This window comes from Leguminivora glycinivorella, chromosome 6, assembly GCF_023078275.1.
Source record: "Leguminivora glycinivorella isolate SPB_JAAS2020 chromosome 6, LegGlyc_1.1, whole genome shotgun sequence".
Lineage (NCBI taxonomy): Eukaryota > Metazoa > Arthropoda > Insecta > Lepidoptera > Tortricidae > Leguminivora > Leguminivora glycinivorella.
Window position 1 is genome coordinate 16,825,956 of NC_062976.1, and position 13,663 is coordinate 16,839,618.

Here is a 13,663-nt window from a genome sequence, read left to right on the forward strand (position 1 = left end):
TTTTATTTAAAATAAATATATGTGCGATAACAAAACACAATAAAATTTTACCCATTAATACATTTATAATTTTAGTATGGCAATATTTAGCATGCAATTATTACACTGTAATATCAATCTTATTTGTTTCACTCAAAGCTTTAAATTCAAATGAACAAGTGCGAGCAATCGAATGTTGTGCGCTTGGCTGTCTATGTGTTCGCAAATGGCGGTCACCCTTCTCTGTCATCTCAATCCTGCTATGCGTAGAGTAAAAGAGATAGTTGCGCCCAAATTACGTACATAGGAGTTCGCGATAGGCAAACACTCACACGCGCGGACTTTGTGAATTAGTATGTGCGTGTTTTCAAATATAAACCTTATAACGCATTGTTTACGGTTTTTATTCAAATGAATAACTCGATAAGAAGCCGAGTTGCTTTGGAGTTTAGTTGAGCGGGCTGTCTTTATCAGCGTGTGCGTGATTTTTGTATCTGTGTGGAGTGACCATGAATGAATATGAAAGCTTAGGCATAAGTAGCTTCACTTCGCGTTCGCGCGCCCGATAATTTTAGTTTAGGTACATATTTGAATTTAAGCAAATGGTGTTATTATTTGTGAGGCAATACGTAATGTTTTAATTATAATTATTATAAGTATATTTTTTATTTTAATGGTGGTTTGTAACTTTGGTATTTGTTGCGGAACATCTAGGGCAACTCGGTGGGAATTGGATTGTATGAGCGCGCCGCCACTGGTATTTAGTAATTCGTTGCTAAAGAGTTATTAAATAGTTATGCCCCTCAGAAATCGACGTGTTACACCTTTTTAGTGCGTTTTTACATTGAACGATACGATATCGGATGTCGGACCGATATTTCATACATTACAGGCGCCATCTTGGATTTTTTCCATTCAAATCCTTCCGACATCCAATATCGGATCGGATAATGCGAAAACGGCGTTACGTGTAAGATGGCGATGGTCTGACGTCCGACAAAGGTTTCTGTTGCACTAGTTGCTAATTCCTTCATTTTTATAATTTTGACTAGCTCTAGTACTCTTACTTCTTCACCTGTAAATTAACACACGAGTTAACCTTTTTTTTATAAAATTCATCATCATCATCCTCCTTGCGTTATCCCGGCATTTGCCACAGCTCACGGGAGCCTGGGGTCGTCGCTTTGACAACTAACCCCATGATTTGGCGAAGGCACTAGTTTTTACGAAAGCGACTGCCATTTGACCTTCCAACCCGAAGGGTAACTCGGCCTTACTGGGATTAGTCCAGTTTCCTCACGATGTTTTCCTTCATCGAAAAGCGACTGGCAAATATCAAATGACATTTCGCACATAAGTTACGAAAAACTCATCGGTGCGAGCCGGGGTTCGAACCCGCGACCTCGCAGTTTGAAATGTCGCAGGCTCTTACCGCTAGGCCACCAGCGCTTTTTTATAAAATTCATACCATAACTTTTATATACCTATATGTGTTTTAAATTCAAAGCACGTTGCGAGGGCTTTTGTACTTTTTATATTAAAGGAAAACCTTATAATATTTTCGTAGCATAAGCCTGATTATGCCAACTTATTGTTCAATTTCGCCAGACACAGCCGTAAAGACTGAAGCAGGGCTTCAAGGAGTTTATTAATCAAGTAGGACTGGGCTTAGTGGCATTTTTCTCCAAGGATGTCGTGTTCATTATTTCTCGAGAAGGTGGGCGGCATGATGAGAAATTAATCCGGGGGTGGGCAGGTGGCCGGCCGTCGCCGCAGGTGCTGTGGGCCAATTTGCGACAAACAGTGTCGCCCGAGCCTACCCGATACACGGTGTAATCCGGCCAGATACGTCTTCGACTAATACCTCGCCGCCTTAAGATTTTTTATCGCCGAGTTCCCGGGCTTTTCATTTTTTCCTACGTGGCGTGGGGCAAATTTGTATGACAGCTACTTATGCGCGTATATTAATAAGACTATAGTCACGCAATGTATCGTAATGTAAATAAAATCTACCTTTGTCATAAGCAATATTTTCAGTCCTTTTAATTACCCATATCTACACACTTTGAAGGGCGTGCGATTTTTTAACTCTTACATATGATATGAGTTAGTTACCAATTTGTGCTGTCACTCGTTTTAGTTTTAGTTTAGTTCTTAGCTTAGTTTATTAAGTCAGGGTCCCACTGAAAATCAGCGCCTTATCTTGTATTTGTCCAATTTGATGTTAAATAAAGTATATTCTATTCTATTCTATTCAATTGTAGCATTGATTATTGATGATTATTTACTAATACATATTATATTTTAAATGTACTAAACATTTCACTGACTCAAAGTTAAGCGACATTTTTTATTAAAGTCGGAATTGGCGCTTCGCCGGCAGCTACCGCGGGTTAAGTAGCAATTGACAGTCATGTAAAATACAATTTAGGGAACTATCAGCTTTGAAAATTAAAGAAATCGTCAAATGGTAATGGCGGTCACTTTCCTATCTCCCAAGATTTAGATTTCGGTTCTAATTAGAGCCCTTAATGTGGACGAGAATCGGTGTTAACGTGGGTTACGTTTACGTGGGTACTCTTATCCGTGCGTTTACCAGCGGCAGACGCAAATGCCTTCAAGCTCTAAAGCACTTAAAATAATAAACTTTAAAATATTAGTGATACCTCATATTCAACTTAAAACCCTAATGAGGGCGGGAACCGGTGGTAACGTGTAGAATACACACGTGCATTTAACAGCGGCAGACGCATATGTCAATTTCAGGCTCTACGGATCTTGTCTCGCATGCGTAGGTATATGTATTATATTATATTACTTTCATCGTCGCAGTTAAGTGTTTTGTTAAATCTATGCTAGGCGTAAATCAGGGAAAATAATATGATTATTCATTCAATCTTTCATGGTAAGTACAGTTTTGTTAATTGATACTGACGCTAAGAAGGGAGGTAGGTGTACCTAATTCATTATTTTGCCGATATAGGGATACAGTACGCAAACTTAATACATATTTCAAAATGCCTTTTTAAGTAGTTATGCAATACATAAGTATGCATTCAGACCATTTAAACGAATTTATTCGTAGCAGACCGCAACGGATATCAACAAATTACACTGCTTACATGTAACGTCTTGCACCTTTTGCCCGGTATTTGTAATTTCGGAATTACCAAAATTTGATTTTAAATGGAGACATTGTGACCACAAAGTCACGAAGGCGACAGACAATGCCACAAGACGGCCGCGAGCATCTGTCGGTTTGTCGCTCTTTCTTTTTAATGACAGTACTTGAAAACAATTATTTGCTATGACGTATTATTGTGGTTGAAGTTCGCGCGAACACTTGTAACAGAATGCCTGGAGATATGTAAATTGAAATAACAATCCAGAAATTTATATACTTATTCCTGTACGCAATTGAAGTTGGTGAATGCGTTGTGGCAATCGTTATATAAGCTAAGAAAACGTAATTAACACAATCCACATTTGTGATTTATGATTTTCAAACAAAAGGTACCTAGCTAACACCATTAAATTACTATTTATGTACTAACATTATACCTCTAAGAACAAATTAAATTATTTTCATAGAAAATATTTTAACTTGTATTTTTTAAGTAGTAACACTACTATTATGTACTATTATGTCTCTCTTCGCTAGCTTGTAATCACCTGAGTTGATTCAGCTAGGAGGTCGAACCACACTGTTCTACCTCAGGGATGGCAGAGGGCGCCACGAGCCTTCGGGAATGTCATATACTTGGAAATTTCGACCCTTGCCTTCGTGCACCGATGGCCGAGTGGTTCAGGCATTCGCCCGGTAAGCGGAGTACGCTGGTTCGATTCCAGCTCGGAACACTGGAGGCCTTGGTCACTTTTTCTTTGTATATGACATTTATTTAATGTTTATAACATTATACCTCAATGCCTAACACTTAGATTAAATGTGCCAGTTTCCGTCAAACGCTATTCGCGTCCATTTGACAAACGTTTGAGTGGACGAAAACTGTCATAATGCAAACTAAGTAAATACAAAGAGGATCGAGTATTATAGAGAGTTACTGTCGAAGTAAAATGTGTAATCACAGTGCATAGACTGCCATCTCTTGACACAGGCTTAAAACTTTTGAACCTCAGTTTTGACAAGTTAGACCATATTCTTAGCTTGATATGTGTTAAAATGTCAAATATTAATATTAGCGCCATCTAGCTGAGCGTACCTACCCTAAAGGTACGGGGGCCTAGGCCCCCGTACCTTTTTCTGTATAATGGTACTGAGGTACGTTTCTTTCTTAGACTATCTGTCTATACGGAGTTACATATGTTTTTGGTAAATATAAATATATAAAAAAAAAAAATTAGGTATACGCTTGTTTATTTCATTAGGTACTTACACTGAAACGCCCTACAAATAATTTCCCTTATATGTTTTTTCTAGGTTGTTAGCAAAATTTTAAAGGTCTTTATGTAGGATGTAAGCACGTAGGTATGTTATACATATTGATTATTGGCTAAATAACACTTCTTTATATAGTAAGTAAGTAAATAGTCTTTTGAGTCTGGTTCATCACACAAATCATCCAATTTGTTTAGTAGCCGGTACTTAAGACAGTGAGTTCTTTTCAAACATAAATTTGAATTGTCTTCTAGACTTCGGTCAGAATTATTTATGTCAGTATTTATTGTATTAACATAAATTGGACATGAGTTATTTTATTGCCCCGAATGCGCCGAGAATGCGCTGCATAAAGGTTATGATTGTAATTCGGATTTGTCATAGCTCGTAAAGGCATGATTGTTTATTTGTATTTATAACCATGATGTTTTTCGTTGTATTCCGTGTAATGGATACCAATGACACGGTATTGAAGAGGATTTAGTAAATTTATTCGCTTCTAACACTATATTTTTGGTATTCTTGATCGGCTTACCTGAGCTATAATTTTGTAAAAAATGTTAATAAAAGCTCACGTACTTAGGTGAAAAAAAAAATACGTTGCTTAGTCCCGTCTGTAAATGTTCTATCTACTTTCATCTTCTTTGGATACGCTGAATCAAGCCTATATTGTATCCACGTTGTTTTTTTTTAATAGATCAATATTAAACTCAAATTACGATAGCGTCGCGTCATCTATTTTATAAAATGTCCCTAAACACCACTTCACCCTCATTGACATTTGTTGTCGCTAACCGTTCCATCATTCGTGTCCAAACACAAACACAAAATATCACATTGATATTATCCCGGCACAAATCTGTGTAGTGGTCGAATGGAGCATATTTGTGGGTGAAGAGAATGGCCCTCGAGCGGTGGGGGTCCGTCGTTCAACGGTCCTTGTGCTTTAATTTAATAATCGCATTTTGAACATGACGCTAAACCCACATAGCGTGGCCTAGCTGAAGTGACATTAACGCTACGTTGCGGTCGAAATGCAGTTTGGCTCCGTCGCGTCACTACATAAGAGCAATAAGGAGAGCTAGCCACAAAACGTAACCGATTATGACATTTGAGACGTTGGCTAAGTACCCTGAACGGCGCGAGTTACTGTGACATTTTCCATGAACTTAATGCGTTTATAATAAAGTTCAAAGTCTTTGATTTGCTGTGACATGATTGCCTGTCGCGTAGTATAGAACATCGATGCGACAGTCTATTATTGCTTTGCTTGATTGTTTATCTTTGAGTACAGATTAGGTGTTAGATTCAGAGGGATTAAAAATTAAAGAAATTGTTACGTACGATACTATTACGTATACCTATACTTTATGACGAATCCTGCATTAAGTTATCCTTAGTTAATTATTTTCTGATTCAGATTAAGGTTGAGAATGTATTTTAAATTGAGTTTCGTGGAAATTCTTCAACTGCAGATAAAACTCAGCCCTCCCCCCTTGCATTTTGTACCTATATATAGAAATGCTTTGCGAATAATATTTGTTACTATACTGCCTATTGCTGATTATAGTATTCGTGCCTTGACATATTTGAGACAGTCAGCCTTCCAAATTGCTAAAATGATAAGTATATCCCTAATATATTTCGGGATAGTCCCCTCCCTTTGATTTACCTGAACTTGGAGTATTCTATACCTGGACGAAGTGTCCACAGCCTCAACTGCTCCGCGCGTAATGGCGTATTGTTCGCGTTGGCGCCACGTGGATGCCATAAGTGTTGTCATGTTATGTAATATATCTCAGGATCATCAATGTTACAATGTCAGCCCCGTGTTACTGCGGTACACCCACACTGTCTTTTCTATTAGTATCAGGTACCTACACTTTTATAAAATAAAAAATAAAAATAAAAAGTCATTTTCCCCTCACTACCTCGGAAACACGTGTTTTGTCCTTTAATGCCAGCGGGTAAAAACGCATTTTATCCACTAGTGGGTAAAGTAATTTGACCTTGAATAAAGTCAAATTAACTGCTTTAAAATTAATAAAAGCAGGTGAATCTAGTAATAATAGTTAATTGTTATACAAGGGGGCAAAGTTGTATTTTAACGCCGAGTGTGGAATTGAAAAACGAGCAAGTGAAAGGATTCTATATTAGATGATTTACCACCTGTGGAACTACTGGAAGCAGTGATAAACGCATTTTTTGCGTTGTAGTTTCCTCGCTATAGTGAGGGGAAAAGTTTTGTGTTACACTCGGGTGCAAATGTATTTTACTTCTCGTGTGTTAAAAAACTCGCAAGTTCAGAATTCTATTCTCGAACCACTCGCTTCGCTCGTGGTTCAACTATAGAATCCTTTCACTTGCTCGTTATTCAATTCCACACTCGGCGTTAAAATACAACTTTGCCCCCTTGTATAACAAATAACTATTATTGTCGCAAATAATTTTAAGGTACAATTACTTATGTATTTATTTCTATCATGCAACTAAGAGTAAGCTACGCTATGATACAGTACAATCATGTCTATATTCTATATTAGCTATGATCACAACTTTGAGGACTAAAATAACTAAGTAACTACCAACAGTTAAATACTAGGTGCGACAATAGGCTCGAGACTCAGCTTGTGCCGCGAGTCTAGTGACTGCACAGCGCTGTTTTTCAGCCCGTACCTATTTCTTTGAGTGTATGAAAAAAAAGAATTGCTAGCTATCTGGGTAATGACTTCTAACCCGCGTTAACATTTGAATAGCTGCTCACAGGAGTTAAAATAACAATTTATAATAGGTACTAATAGCAATTTAAATTTTAAATTTTTGCCTATAAAGTTTTACATTGTGTGAATAGTACTAGTATTAACCCATCCAGAGATACATGATGGGTTTTCAGGGTAAAGCCATCATGTATCTCTGGATGGGTCCCTGATACCTATTGGTGTTACAGTACCTACACCCAGGCCGTATTTTCTACTAGTAGACCGGTCTAGTCTAGTTCCAGGCATTTATTTGTGTGATGAGTAAACATATTTGTTCCGGAGTCATGGATGTTTTCTACGTAGTATTTGCATATTACTACACAGACTATCTTGAGCTTATTCTGGGACTCGGTCAATCTGTGTAAGAATATCCTATAATATTGATTTATTTATTTAATACCTATCAATATTTATAGGCTGAGGCTTGTAGTTGATCTCGAAACTTCAGACTTTTAGGTTTTGCGCATCGGTGAGGAAATTTGCACTTAAACGCGTGCTATATTTTGCTACATTTGGTCTTCACGCACTTCAAAGTACCATTTTATAAACGCGTTTGGTTGTATATAGTAAGTAGGTAATGCTTATTCTAAATCCGAAAACCAGGCAGGCAATTATGGTCGCGCTATAAATGAGAAAACGACTGGCCGTCCCTATCGCACTTACAAATAGTGCGATAGGGACGGCCTGATGTTTTATCATTTATCGCGCGACCATACTTGCCTGCCAGATCTCAAAACACATAGGTGATGATATTTAATACATGGTGAACAAGTGGTTTTCGATTTACTTCTTAATGTCACAGTTGTTGGTCTTTGTTTGTATTTTTTAATTTGCCTGTTGATACTTACTGTGAATATAAAATAGGTACTTCATGTGAATGTCAATTAACACCATAACAATTATCGTATTCGTCACAGTCTTTCAATTATTACAATTCATAGACACACGATACACGCTAAATATCACTAAATATGTTATTTTCATAAAGTTGAAAGTTTCGCATTAGGTTACCTAGTGAGTCTGGTGCTCCTACACGATGCCATGAGGAAAGCTAGTAATGAGGGTAGCATATTTTACCAATGTTGAATTGGGATGATAAACATTTCATTATTATATTAAGTCCGGTTCAATAAAAGTGAACGCCTAAAATATGGAAAATTTATTTTACGACCGCATTTCAGAACCGTCTTTTGTTAAATTTCAAATGTTCGCATATAAAAAATCTTTGAAACGCCTTGTACTCGCCACCACACCATAAACAAAGTAAGTGGACGTTAATCATCACTAAATGTCTCTATAGTGAAGTACCCCCATTTTATTTCAAATGTTAACGATTCAGCCCCGACAGTCTCCGCTTCATAAGCCTTTTCATCTGTCAAGTCTTAACAGCCATGGAATTGGGCTATAATTTACGATTTTATCTCATACGGCACCCCGCATAGGGGTACTGGTCAGTGTTGTGAAAAAAAGTTGCAGCGGGTGATACAGGGATAATGGTGAGCGGTGACCGCCCGCAATGACCACCACGCCCGCTGTTGTGACTTGCCAAAATAGAGTCGTAATAATGAGAGATGGCCCGCGTATATTGCGCGTAATTTAGAGTGATCGCCTAACGAGTAGGCTGCGGCTGCGGCCCCGGGCTGTTTGTCCGGCGTGCTCCTGTTGAATTACTGCTCGAAGGGTGACTCAGTTTCACTTTTGTTGGCCACTTTACGTCCACTATGAATTTATGACCCAGGTAGATAATAGATTAAGTTGAGTATTACGTCACTCCCTTTATAACGCGGTCAGTAGTTATGACTCCGGCCGTAACAACAAATGTCGATAGAGCTGAGACGGATGGGCAGCTGTGCGGGCCGTGAAGCGTCGTCGAGATCGCTAAGCCAACATCCCAGATTGATGCTGTGCGAGTAGCAAGTGCCTGACAAATAGTTGGTCCGGCGGAGGCGTCGCAAGGCGTCTTGCCATAAATAAGGATTACTCTTGTGACCACGCAGTCTTGCGGAGTGGACGCAGCACGAATCCTGTGACGTCTTCTGAGCCCGCTCGAGTCGTTTTGTTCTCGTGTCAAATGTCTGCGCTGTCCGCATCGTTTATTACTATCCACTTGAGCCTGCCCCGTCCTATGCAAGATTAGTTATATAATACCTTCATATATGTACTTACGTTTGAGTGTGTTTAACGATACAACGCTTTAGCTTCAAGATTTCTTCCTTAAGTCGTGAATCTGCGTTATTTCGGCGCCTAAGCCCCGAATTACAAGTTAGGAGACGGGTATCGAGTGGAGTGCGGGATGCGTTAAGCCAGGGCCGTTTGAAATTCGGCGGCGATGTTTCAATTGCAAGTGCGCGGCTTAAAGTCACCCCGCGGGGAGGCGTCGAAACGTGCGTCAAACCCTATCTTACTTGCGCTTTACGCTATATAATAACTTTAACCTTTCAGTAATATAACGCTAACAGACTCTAATAATTTTAAAAAATCTATGAAGTATTTTGCTTATGCGCTGCATTTGCATACCACTTTGATGTTTTGTAATAGCCGCTTGAACAAAGTCAACAAAGTAAATAAAGGTGTGCGGCAAGGAGCCGGTATTTAGGTTGCTTAGCTTTGTTGATTGTTGCCATGTACATTTGTTAAACTGGCTGTAAATTGACACGCTCGATAGATCCGCAACAGAATTGGTTGAGTTTCAGAGTTGAAGTCATCAAGATAATCCTCGTTAGACTAATTTAGAGTTAGTATCAAAGTTTCATTCGTAAGGTTTACGAGTAGTTGCATTTTCCCATTTCGGAGTCGTGAATTGTTTTAATGACAAGTCGGTAATGGTCTTAAGTTTGTTACTCTGCGAGTTTGTCTTGTTTGTCTCGGAGATTGTATCGTAGGTATCATAATTGGTTAGGGGATGGTGTTATCTTGTCAAAGTTCTAATTAGGAGTAGTATATATGGATGTGGGCAGCGGGCAGCGGGCCGGGGCCGGCCGATGGCTAGTCTTCTCACGTCGTGGCTCGGACCCAATTACAACCCGCCGCAGCCGCCCCGATGCCAATATAGCTTTATTAAATATATCCATCCTCTTCGAATATATAAACAATAATCCTCACGCGCTAGTACTTAAGTACCCCAGACTAATTCGTCAACGTGCAGTCCGTAAATAACGTCGTTTCATATCAAACCCGAACCCTTCCCTTTTTATACAACAGAGTCAGAAATTAAAGGGTTACGTTAATATTACACCTACATATTGTGAATTCGTTACTTTTTTAAATGCCTTAATCACGGATCTACATAATAATGTGAAACGGGACTTCCCGTCCATCTGACAAGTTGATTGATGGCCGCTCCTAGATTTATTTGCTCAAAAAAGTAGCACGCCACACGTCCGCGGAGCTTTTACAGACACGGCCGCTGTAATACCTTTGTTTCATTTTTAAATACGGGTCTTTCATAATTAGCGTAATAAATTACAAAATGATAATAATGCGAGGGCCATCTTGTGACGCTTACTGCGCGTCGGGGGGCGCCGCCGGCGACCGCGTGTCAATCACTCTCCCGAATGTAGAACAATTCTTATTTTGAAAAAGAATAAAAAATACGTATCACATTTATTTTCTATCTTGCTCGGTCCAGTTCGCATTGCGTTTGTGCGAGGGGAACGGGGTAATAAATCGGTCTTGTGGTAACATCTGTGCTTTATAATAGACGCTTACGTAGGCTTCTTTTCGGGGATTCGATGCGAGCCCGGTGGGATCGCTTTAACATGATTGATCTGTTTATTTTACATTTTAAAGGAACATTTTTACGGTTGCTTGTCAACTTAATAACAAAGTGTTTTATTTCGGGACACGTTAAGTTGAGTTTTATTGATAGGTTTCTTTTAACGTTATTATTTTATTCGTTGCGTCGGGTCGAAATTGGAATGTCTCAAACATGCACGGTATTTAAAAGACTTGTTGTGTATGTACATTTAAACACGACTGAATTAACATACTGTGTTAAGCCATAATTATTCATAATGCTAATTTTTAAGGGTGTTTAATATTTGGCTATACCTACCTACCTACCTACTTTTAACTAAGGCATGTGAAGCATTCTTTCGAACGTTCTAAGAGTTTTAAGTGTTCACACAAAAACTGCTTACAATGCCGGCTGTTTATTTCTTGCAGCCACATTCAGCCCTTAAACTGAAAGCAATTAGTTAAGAGGCCGCCTAACATAAAAGCGCTACTGTCTGGTGTTAACTCAGACTCAGAGCCGCGTGCGCAACCGATAACGCTCTTAAAACTCACCAGACAGACAGGACAGACAGGTGCACAGATAACTGCTTCTTGGCCGATTCTTATACTATATATGGGATTACATTCATGATGAAAAATATATTATCACTCATCACAAATCCCTTCCTGTTCATTTCTGGCAGTAGATATATAGATGTTTGAGAGTTGTAGAACTCTGAAACCCAAAAAAAAGTTTACTTCGGTATGAAATGTAAAGCTGTCAATTTGGATTTCTTTCAACCCCTTTTTGTCAAGAGTGGCACTGAAACTTAGTAGTTCATGTGCTCTGCCTACCCCTTTATGGGATACAGGCGTGATTATATGTATGTACTTATGTAAAGCTGCAAGGGGTTTGAAACATCGGGATATATTAAAAACTCGTAATACGCAACATGGTCCGTTTCCATAGTTTTATTTCGTAAGCGATGAGCCCAATAAGTTCAAAGGTCGCCGCACATAAAAGCGCTACTGTCTGGCGTAAACTCAGAGCCGCGCGCGCAGCCGATAGCGCTCTTAAAGCTCGCCAGACTGACAGGTGCTCGAATTACTGCTGCGGTAATATCTTAATTGGCCGATTGTTAAATTGTATGAGATAAGGATATGGTTTTAACTTAACCTGATTTAAGAAAAGACGTTTTGTTTATTATGTAGTTCTCGTGTAGCTTCATTCTGAAAACTACAATCGGCAACTTAATGAAAACAACGAATCCCCAATATATAAAATACTTTTATTAAAAAAACGACAAGATTACAATTACACTTCAAATCAAACGATCGGACAGCAATTAGAATAATCGATGTTCTCGTGTCGAGTGCCAACCCCGCAAGAAACGCGCACAGCCGAGCATGCCGGTTTTGTTCCACGAAGTGGCGCCCTCTGTCGACCGGAAACTGCTGCTGCGTGCTACGATAGCACCACCGGAAGCTGCAGTCAGTGACGTTCCTTCTTTGTTGCCAACACGGCCATGCTGCATGGTGTCAGCGCCTGACGCCACACATGACGATAATATGATTCTGAAACATGTTACGGAATGTTAAAAGCTGTTAAAAAAAATTAACTTAAGTACCCAAAAATGAGAATTACTTAAACGTGATATTTATTTTGCATATGAGCCATATGAGCGCTATTGTCATACACCGAATCCTCGCACCCAAAGAGCAAACGCTACACTTGAGAGACCGAGTTGATTCAGTAGCTTCAAAATAGCTGCTTCATCTAAACCATACCTATGTTGAGCTTCATATATACACCTAAAGAGCGAACCGCCTCACTTAAGTGTATCGAAATACTCCAACATAAATATAGCATCATTTAGCTCATATGCATCACCATATCACAAAGTTTCTTTATTTTTCTTATGAAACTATTAATTAAATAGTTGACCTGGACTGTAATCGAACATTTAAATAGTCAATAAGCACTAAATAAGCTACTAATATTTTGGCTTTAAATATTTATTGGATTTGTAAATGCAATGCAATTGTTATCTGAAAGCTAATTAATAAACATATTTGCCAACACGGAATACTCACAGATTTCATAATACTTTAATCAGATGCCCAATCATCTATTTTAATCCACGGCTTCATATTTTCGGCTGCTGCCGTGCCTGTATAATTCTTATTAGAACGCTCAGAACCTCTTAAATCCGTCACCTCATAACGATCATTGCCTAATACGCTTTTTATTTGAAATGGCCCTTTAAAAATCGGCATCAATTTTGTACTTTGGCCATCGTTATTCTTACTCTGAATTTTAATAAGTACAAGGTCACCAATTTCATATTTTCTTGCCCTTATTCTTGAATTGTCGAACCTCTTTTTCTGACTAACTGCACTGGCTTTAAGATTATCATCCACATTCTTCCGCAAATAAGTCACATCCGTAAATAGCCCGTTATCAAGCTCTGATCCCATAATATTATCTCTGTCAGTTCTCAAGCGATACCCAAAGAAAACTTCGCTTGGGACAGCTTTTGTGGTTTTATGAACTGTGCTGTTTAAGCCTTGCTGCAAAATCGTAACGTACTGATCCCAATAATCCTCATCGCTATTTGCACCTAACGTTCTCATGGAATCTAGGATCGTTTTATTAAATCTTTCGACTTGCCCATTCGAACGAGGCATCCCGGTCACAACTGTATGTAGACGAATATTTTTAGTTTTACAATATTGAATAAAATCTTTAGATGTAAAAGCCGTCCCAGCGTCACTTATAATGCGCCTAGGATTCCCAAAGTGCTTGTAAATTTGA

General features: G+C 38.8%; 1 protein-coding gene and 1 long non-coding RNA gene across 2 annotated transcripts in view; one reads left to right on the forward strand and one right to left on the reverse strand.

The window, feature by feature from the left end:
• The window catches only part of LOC125227617, a 60,816-nt gene that overhangs the window by 8,664 nt on the left and 38,489 nt on the right, over positions 1-13,663 (forward strand). The gene's annotated exons all lie outside the window — the stretch shown is intronic.
• LOC125227619 lies at positions 12,119-13,383 on the reverse strand. The gene is made up of 2 exons (XR_007177204.1): positions 12,943-13,383; positions 12,119-12,423 (listed from the first exon to the last, which is right to left on the reverse strand). It is a non-coding gene; the product is annotated as an uncharacterized LOC125227619 (long non-coding RNA).